Source organism: Antrostomus carolinensis, unplaced genomic scaffold, assembly GCF_000700745.2.
Source record: "Antrostomus carolinensis isolate BGI_N321 unplaced genomic scaffold, ASM70074v2 scaffold14060, whole genome shotgun sequence".
Taxonomy (NCBI): Eukaryota; Metazoa; Chordata; class Aves; order Caprimulgiformes; family Caprimulgidae; genus Antrostomus; species Antrostomus carolinensis.
In genome coordinates this window covers 23,469-31,908 of record NW_010286568.1, presented here as the reverse complement: position 1 = coordinate 31,908, position 8,440 = coordinate 23,469, and the positions used below count along the sequence as shown (strand labels likewise).

General features: G+C 38.3%; 1 protein-coding gene across 1 annotated transcript in view; it reads left to right on the top strand.

The window, feature by feature from the left end:
- SLC35F1 (solute carrier family 35 member F1) overlaps positions 1–8,440 on the top strand; it is a gene marked incomplete at its 5' end in the record, with an annotated part of 29,187 nt that overhangs the window by 1,793 nt on the left and 18,954 nt on the right. The gene's annotated exons all lie outside the window — the stretch shown is intronic.

The window sequence follows — 8,440 nt, the reverse complement described above, 5'->3', positions numbered from 1 at the left end:
AGACCCTCACTAATATACTGGACATGATGTGTTATGATCTGGAATATTCCATTGGCATATCTAAATGCCAATTTAGCTTATTAACTTAAATATTCCTCGCCCTCTTAGATCTTGTGCTTGTAGACTAACAGAACACAAAGTCCTTCACTTCCAGTGACAAAAATGAAGACACTGGTATGTTATCAGTGTCTCTGTCATTATAAATTCCAGGCTGAAGGCAAAACGCAGCACTTTTCTAGCTACTAAAAAGAAACTCAGCTCTGTTCCAGCTAAAAACCAGGTCAGCTCAAACCAGAGGTTTGTCTGGCCAGACCCATGAAACACCAGTTCCAGAAGATGCAAAACCTTCTGTTCATCTGCAATAAGCACAGCCTTTAGTGTAAGAAATCAAAAACTACACTGAGAGGAGGAAGCAGGCACAAGAGTTCAAGGGCATCACCTGTGTCTCAGCAGTGCATTTGATAGCTGAAATTAGCCACAGTTTCCTTTTAGACTGAGAGAGAGAGAAAAGAGGTGGAACAGGAGGACTGTCATAGAGCACAGACAGCATCGTGTCCATTTTAAACCTCTCCCACATAAAGATTACAACAGAATTCAGGTCTCTTTCCCATGTAGCTTGAAAGAAGGAAGAGGTAGAAGCTCATATGCTGTCAACCTTTTTTCCAGGAGTGAAATGAATGCAGTGTCTCCTTTTTACATAGTTGTCCTGGATTGCTTGGATACCTGTGGAGTGACTGGGAATACCTCTTGCATTTTAAATTCACTTCAAGCCTTAATTTGAATGAGCTTCTAAGTGTAGACTTTCCCAAAGATACGGTGCAAATGGGACAAGTATGAGGTAGTGCATTAAGATGTTGAATTTCAAATGATACATTTTACAAAATGTAGCCAAACACCACCTTATTTCATTTAAAGATGAAACAGAAGCTGCTCAGGGGATTATTTAGCCTGAAACAACATTGATCGAAGTGCATAATGATATGAAATGAAGACTGGAGAAATGGAAAATAAAAGATGAAAAAAGGTGAGGTGTTCCTAGGGCCTGATTTCTGAGGAAGCAAACAGGACCACTCTCTTGAGAACATCTTCTGAAAGGCCTGAATCCTGCAAGAGCACTACCTGTGAGGCTGTAAATGGTTGCTCGCACATAGCAAGAAGTGTTCAAATCCTTTCAGAACTAAGACCTCAGAAACCATTGCTACTGACCACAAATCAGCACAGCTTCTACTGAAGGCAGTGGGAGCTGTGCCGATGCATACATCAGCTAAGAATCAAGCCCCTCACATCAGTTTCAGGGGATTTAACTCTCAACAGGCTTTACACCAAGGCTTTTTTGATGGGGAGAAGAGTTTTTGAAATTGTCACTTCAGTAAATGAGAAATCTTGCAGCATTTTTGTAGTGGTGGTGTATGGACCATTTCAGTAGGAAATCAGTTTTACAGCATATACTTTTCCACATGATATCTCTGCTCTGTCATGCAAAACTAAGATGTGAGTGTACTGGGCTTATGGTACTTTTAGGCAAAAAACTTTAAGCTGCTCTCAGCAAAAAGCCAAAGTTTAACTGTAAAAATATACCTTTATTAAAATTGATTTTCAGTTCTGCTTTTACCAAAAAACTCCAAGCACTCAGCAGCTTTGTTTGCCACCTAGCTTTAAACTCGTAGGGCTGTCGAAGTTTCTAGTTTAAAGTACATCTTTTTTTGTAATTGACATTATCTCATCTTGGTTCCAGGAAAAGACTGAAAATGATGCCCTACTTTTCCTCATTGTTTCACACCCAAGTCTTTCCTATACTTTTCTTTAAAACTCCCTTTTGGTTATCTGGGAAAACAGAATTTTCTGATAAACATTTCTATACATCTTTTGTCAAATGCCTTCAGAACCACAGTAAATGAGGACACGCAGGCATGAATCAGAGATGGATATGGTACCTAACCTTTACTTTTGGACGTGCTTCTGGTTATAAACAGGGTGACATAAAAAAAAATAGATTGAAAACCAATGCACTGCTTATGTTTCAGACATCAAGGTGCAGGTCAATTGCTAAGGATAAAATCCAAGGTACCCTTTAGGTACCTGCAGTGCAGTCCAGGGGCAACTAGATTTAATAAAACAATCCAAGAAACCCACATTTAGTTGTCTACATGTCTAAAATGTCATAGTCACCTGACATCCCCTGGTCTATGTGTCCTAACCTGGTGCTCAGAGCACGATCCTGGGACGTGAAAAAGTGTATTTCAACCTCCCAGGTTGCTCCTTCTTTGGTAGCTTTAAGTTCTGTTTCTTTGCACGCCCAGAGTGCTTCTGTATTGATGTAGATAGATGCCTAAATACTTGCCTCCATTTTAAAATTCAAAAGCTAAGTATTCCTACATCAAAATACCCTGAGGAACTCAATTTGTTAGATACGATCCTAGCATGCCTCAAGTGCTTACAGAAAGCATGGAGCGCTTTCCAAATTGCAAGAGTAGAGAAACCTTTGACATAAAGTCATAGCTGTTAAAACAGTAGTCCATAGAAAGGACTTAACTCCATCTTAACTGAGGGGATTGAAACTCAAGCTTCCCACAGCCATGAAAATGGTCAGGCTAGTAAGTGAAGACTTCTCTAGAGGATACATTTAAAAACTGAGTATACACCACATAAGAGGCACAGTAGTTTGTCAGTGCATCAATTTGATATCCGAATCCACATATTGCAAGACATGCCAGAAGTGCCAAAGATCAGTCTCACTTAATGCTCTCAAGACACGTGTCCTGATTCCTAGGTGGCCAAAAACTTGCAAAATGATCTTTAGTTTCTCTTTGATGCAATAATCTAACTTGAACTAGATGTTGCGGCCTCCTTGCATGTCAGCTGTAGCAGGTACAGAAAGTGCATTGAACACTCCCATGTACACTAGCACCCAATCCCAGGGACTTTTTTTAAAAACTATACACTTAACTTTCAGGACTGCGTGTGGTAATGCTTTCCATATTTATCCTAATGGTTTTTAAAACAACCCTGGTGTAGGCCTGTGGAAGGTTTAATAACTATTCAAGAAGGGTGTTTTAACTTCTGTTAGAGATACCTTTTACACAGCAGATAAAATTTATTCCCCCAGAGAGAATGAAAAAATTCTGAAGTTCTCACAGTTATTTAGACCTAGATATTTAATTTGTTTGAAGCTACGTTTTGACTTCAGCTTCCCTCTACTGCATTTATAGTGTACTGCATACTGCATGCATACATCCTACTAAGTCCATAATGTCTTCCACCAAGCCTATTATGATGCTAACATTTGTAACCTTTGCTGCCAGGTAAGTGCTTTCTCATCATACCAAGCTGCATTATGAGGCAGATTACCCTCTACCTTCTCCCCCGTTGTCCCCACATTAATTAGCTCTCCTTTCTGCTATATGCTGTTGTATCCACCTGCATTTTACACTGCTGTGTTACACTCTCTAGATGTAATGTTATCCTTTTTCTGTGTTATGACATCACATAGAAATCTGGACTATTTCTGCAATGCCTTGCATAGTAATACTGTAGAATATGCATACAATGTCACAAGAAATAAGGCACTGTCAAAGAGAGAGCTGTGTTTCCAAATAGTGATTTATCTGGTAATTTATTCCTTGGGCAATCAAGCCTTTGATTGGCATGATGAAAACAAAAGTAGTAAAAGCTGGGATTTATAGACACCAGGAGACAGACAATAAAACTAAGATGCTGATGTTCTCAGCTACTCTTAGATCACTGTGAGGCTCAGCAGTACATCATACTTCCAATTACCTCTGGCAGTTTTCATACCTCACCAACTGCCACCAGAAAAGGAAAGGAGTCAGCAGTAAGTGCTTATTATAGGAGAGCTGGATGGCAATAGACTATGCTTTGTTCTTGCTCCCTCTGGACTCAATGTATGTTGAGGCAGAAGGTTTGAGATCATTTTGAAGCAAATCTGGGAGGTGAGGAGCAGGGGATGTGCAATATTGAAGTTGTTGATTCACTTTGTCCAGTGCCCAGTAACGTGAAATATCTCAAAACCAGAGATAAATTCCACTCCTTCCCTTCCTCCCCCATCCTATGTATGTAAGATTGACCATACTTTCTTGTTTTGCTTCAGGACAGTGAGAACATATTGCAATGTTAATAAGGTTTGCAGATCAGCATAGTGCAGAAATGCTGCATACCATACATTTATTCTGTGAGATTCTGGGGGGTGTATCTTGCATCTGATTTATTATTGCACTTCAAGTTGCTGTTCTGTCTTTTAATTGTGTTACATACCTGTGGTTCACAAACCAGCCCCAACAGTGTCCTCAGTCTCTGTACACAGTTTTGCAGTCAACTGAGCTCTCAGCATCCAGAGCTCCTGCCTCTAATGGCAAAATTCACCCTGAGCCAAACTTTTAAACTTTTTACTAACATAAATTTGCAAAATCTCATTAAAGTTAGTGGAGTTGTGCCTATTACAGCAGCAGAGATTTTGGCATTCTGTGCCCATTTTGCGTATTCTTCCAGGTGAAATGCAGAAGCAAAGTTTTTTTTTGCAGGAAACATCCATGATTTTTCCTAGGCCAGGATCTAATCCCCTGCATAGCTTACAGCAGGTGACATGGAGAAGCTTCTAGTAAGTAACCTTGAGAAAATGGTCTTCAAAATCCATATCCAGTCATCTTAGAGAGAAGCAAAATAGAAAACAGGTTTTTCCTGCAGAAACACAACTGCTGGCTGAGCTGCCTGCTGTCTTAGAATGATCTTTTTCTGACAGTGGTATATAAAATCAGAGGAGGAAGGCAATTAAAGGAAAGGCCGTTTGAGTGGTCATGTTGTTGGTAACTTCCTGGTATTTAAGCAGATCTTGCATAAGCACAGCTGGAGTGCGTGCAAAGAGAGAACAGGATGAAAAGGTGTGTCCTAAGGTTTTCTTTTAAAAAAGAATCAAGATGTGATTACTTGTCTTGGTAGTAAAGAATGTCCATGTATAAAGAGTTGAGAGCAGAGGAGCTGTGGGTTGGATGTGACCACCACCTTTAATTTAACATAACTTCAACAAGTCACTGAATTCCTTCTATGTACACAGAAAGCTGGAGCAGTGATAGTCCTCACCTCAGGTATTGGTGTGTGCAAGTCAAATGTAGGTGAAGGTCTTTCAGGAGTGAAAGTTTTCAGAGAGTTTCTTTGTCCACAGGGAAAAAGAGAAAATCCTGAGAACAGATTAAATAAACTGATGGAAATAGTTATAGAAGCATCAGTCATGTGGCCCCAAATAAAGTATTATAAATCTTGTGAGCAAAATACTGATTGAAAGAGGCTTCAGAGTGGGATCAGTCTTCTGGCTTTTGTTCCTTCCATGTCATGGAAATTAAACCTTTTTACATTTTTTTTAAACAAATGACATAAAGTGATTCTTTCACCTATCTCCCTACCTGGAGTACCCTACATTTTTTCTGGATGAAAACACTGCTAGTTTTTAAATAAATTCCATGATTATACATAAAACATACAAGAGAGTTATTAAGTTGTTATGAGATAGGAAATAGAAAGGCGAAAGGTAAAAACAATGCCCACAATGCTCCCAGTGCTCCCTTTTTATTTTAATTATTTGAAATAACCCTGTCAGAAATGCTGCCAGCATCCACACCTTCCCTGCAGAAGGTTTCAGTCACAGGGTAGCATAATTAGCACACAGTTCCCCTGGCATCCGGCAGCCAGCTCTGTGAGGATTCACATCTCGGCTGCTTTTCTGCAGTTGAATCCAGTGTGTGTGGTATTGTGGAGGTAGTGTGAAAACTGGAATAGAAAGAACCCTCAAACGGGCAGCAAACCCTTTCTTCCTTTGAAAAAACAAAGCAATTGTCAGAAGGTGTGTCTCTTACTGGATATAACACTTGCTGTTATATTAAACTTAGCAGGTCACATGCTGAAATTCAGTAGCTATCACATGTGCTTGACCATACAACATCCAACAGATACAACACTGATTTTACTGATCCCTCTGCTCTGGAGAGTAGGCTGAGTAAAGACTGCAGCTGATTCTCCATGTGATGTGCTGGAGGGCAGCGCTAATGAGAAACCCCTAATGTGAAAAAAAGGGCTTACGACTACGTTGAAAAAATTCAATGAATGTTTAAAAAGGGAGATTCAGCTTAGCTGTTCCTATAGGGAGTTTTCTAACTGGCTTTTTTCTTTTTGATATCACTGCAGATCAGCAGTTCACCTTCTGTGTTACAGACCTTTCTTCTAAAGCTTGCTAGCTCTCCTTTCCAATGACTAACAGTACATTTTTGCTATAGATGTGCAAACACATGCTGAATTTGTGAGATCAGAGACTGGATATTTACTGTTAGCAAAAAAGTATTTGTCTATGATTCACAAGTATAATAAAGTGAATGTAATTTAACAAACAAGTAATGGGATGAAATACCTTTCAACATTGTGTATCATCAACAGACTTAGATGCACTGTGGTATCTTTTAGACACAAATAGTAATCTTCAATCTTTACAACAACACAGCATTTTTGTAATAGAAAGGAGTTTCTGTAGGACAGTATATCAATAGATTATATATTTTTGCATCCTCTAAAGCAGCCCAATGCAGAGCTGTGACTGAAGAAAACCACAGACAAACACGGCAGCATCAAAGAACGTGATCTGCACCCCACACTCCTATCAGTTTTATTATCTTCCCATGGCAAAATAGGAAATGTGTTTTCTTTTAATTTAGTGAGATCTGATAACTTATGTGATTAACAGGAACATTTATTAAAATTAGGTCACTCATTAATTTAACATAATGGCAATACCTTTTGAATAGGCAATTAAAAAGAAGGAAAATACCAAAGATGATTCTTAGGGAAATACTGGTAAACAACTGACCTTTATGTACTATAAATGAAATCCAAGCTAAGCATAATTTATCTTTGTTGTTGTAAAAGCTTTATAGTCAGAAAAATTACAACCAGGTGTAATGTTTTATTCTTAATGGCTGAAATAACTAATAACAAACAAAAGGGGAGGGGGAAAAAAAAAATCCCTATTGCAGATCAGGTAATCCACAATCTCACATCTTTTGTCTGTAGGAATATATGTGCATTTTTTGTTCTACTAGATAGATTTATCTGAGAAAAAAGAAAGGCAGAGCGAATTTAGTCCTGGAAAAATGAAATGTAAAGCAATACCTGAAAAACAGTTAAGCGATATACACTAGATTATCTTATTGCTTATATCGTAGTAGCCTAGTTTTATTGCTTATATCGTAGTAGCCTAATTTATTTCTGTTTACCTCATTGTTTAATTATAGGTATAAACTAAGCACAATTCAAGAACTATATAAAGTCAATGAACATTACCTACATTTAATGTTTATATCTATTGATGCTGCAGTATTCCAAATAGCAATTTGTGGATTAGACCTTGGTCTACCAGCCACAGAGGGACATTTTCCAGCTGCTGTCAGCATTGTTCTCTAACTGGTTCTTGAAATGAATGGTTTTCCACTGCACACTCTTGTTTTTCAAAGTTTCAGGAAATTACCCTTATTCCAAAAACTGACTTTTTTATTTTTGTGGATTCTCCAAATTTAATATTTATTACTTAGGTATCTCATGTGTAAAGAATAATTTTCTAAGCACTGAAATTCCTGAAATAATCAAAAAATCTTTTCCTCTTCAGATAATGCATGGACAGACAAAGAAGTTAAAAGGGATGTGATCATTAATTGATAATACTTAGTTTGCTTAGTGGTAAATCACACTGAGAGAGCAAGTAGCAGGTAGTAGGCCCAAAGGGAAGAGAAAACAAATTGCAGCATCTAAAATCAAGGTACCAACATCTGGAGTAGTTTTCCAGAACTATGGACACAGTCTCCTCCTTTGTTTGTTCCAGATATTTTCATTAGGAAGAAAATACAATCATATAGCTCTGGTTCCTGCTGTATCAGTTGGCATTGGACAGTACCCTGCACAATTTCCTAACTCCCATTGTTAGTCCACAGAATTATCACTCATATCCTATCCTCTCCCTGTATTCTTCTAGGAAGTGGGATTAAAGTCAAGTTTCTCTGGGTGTTTCGTACCCAAGATTTTTGTTTCCTGGTGTCACACTAGTAATTGCTAAAATAAATTTTAATTTGAAAATCTCAAGGTCCTCTCACAAACATTTGGTGCGTTTCTTTTTTTATCATGGGTTTTATGGTTTAATGCTGGGTATCTCTGAAAAAAACAATTAAAGATTGTGTTTCATAACACTTCTTTGGGAAAGCTCTTACCCAGGGTTTATTGGCAAGAAGAATGAGTTTCTTGCACTGCAGGCAAAGTGGTTTGGTTTGGTTTTTTTTTTTCCTTCAGAGACATATGGGACTGTGTTTTCAAGGAATTAACAGTCCTCACAGGGGGCAGATTTTTCGTAAGTATGCTGCATGCAGATACCCGTTGATTTATATGTCCAGATTTA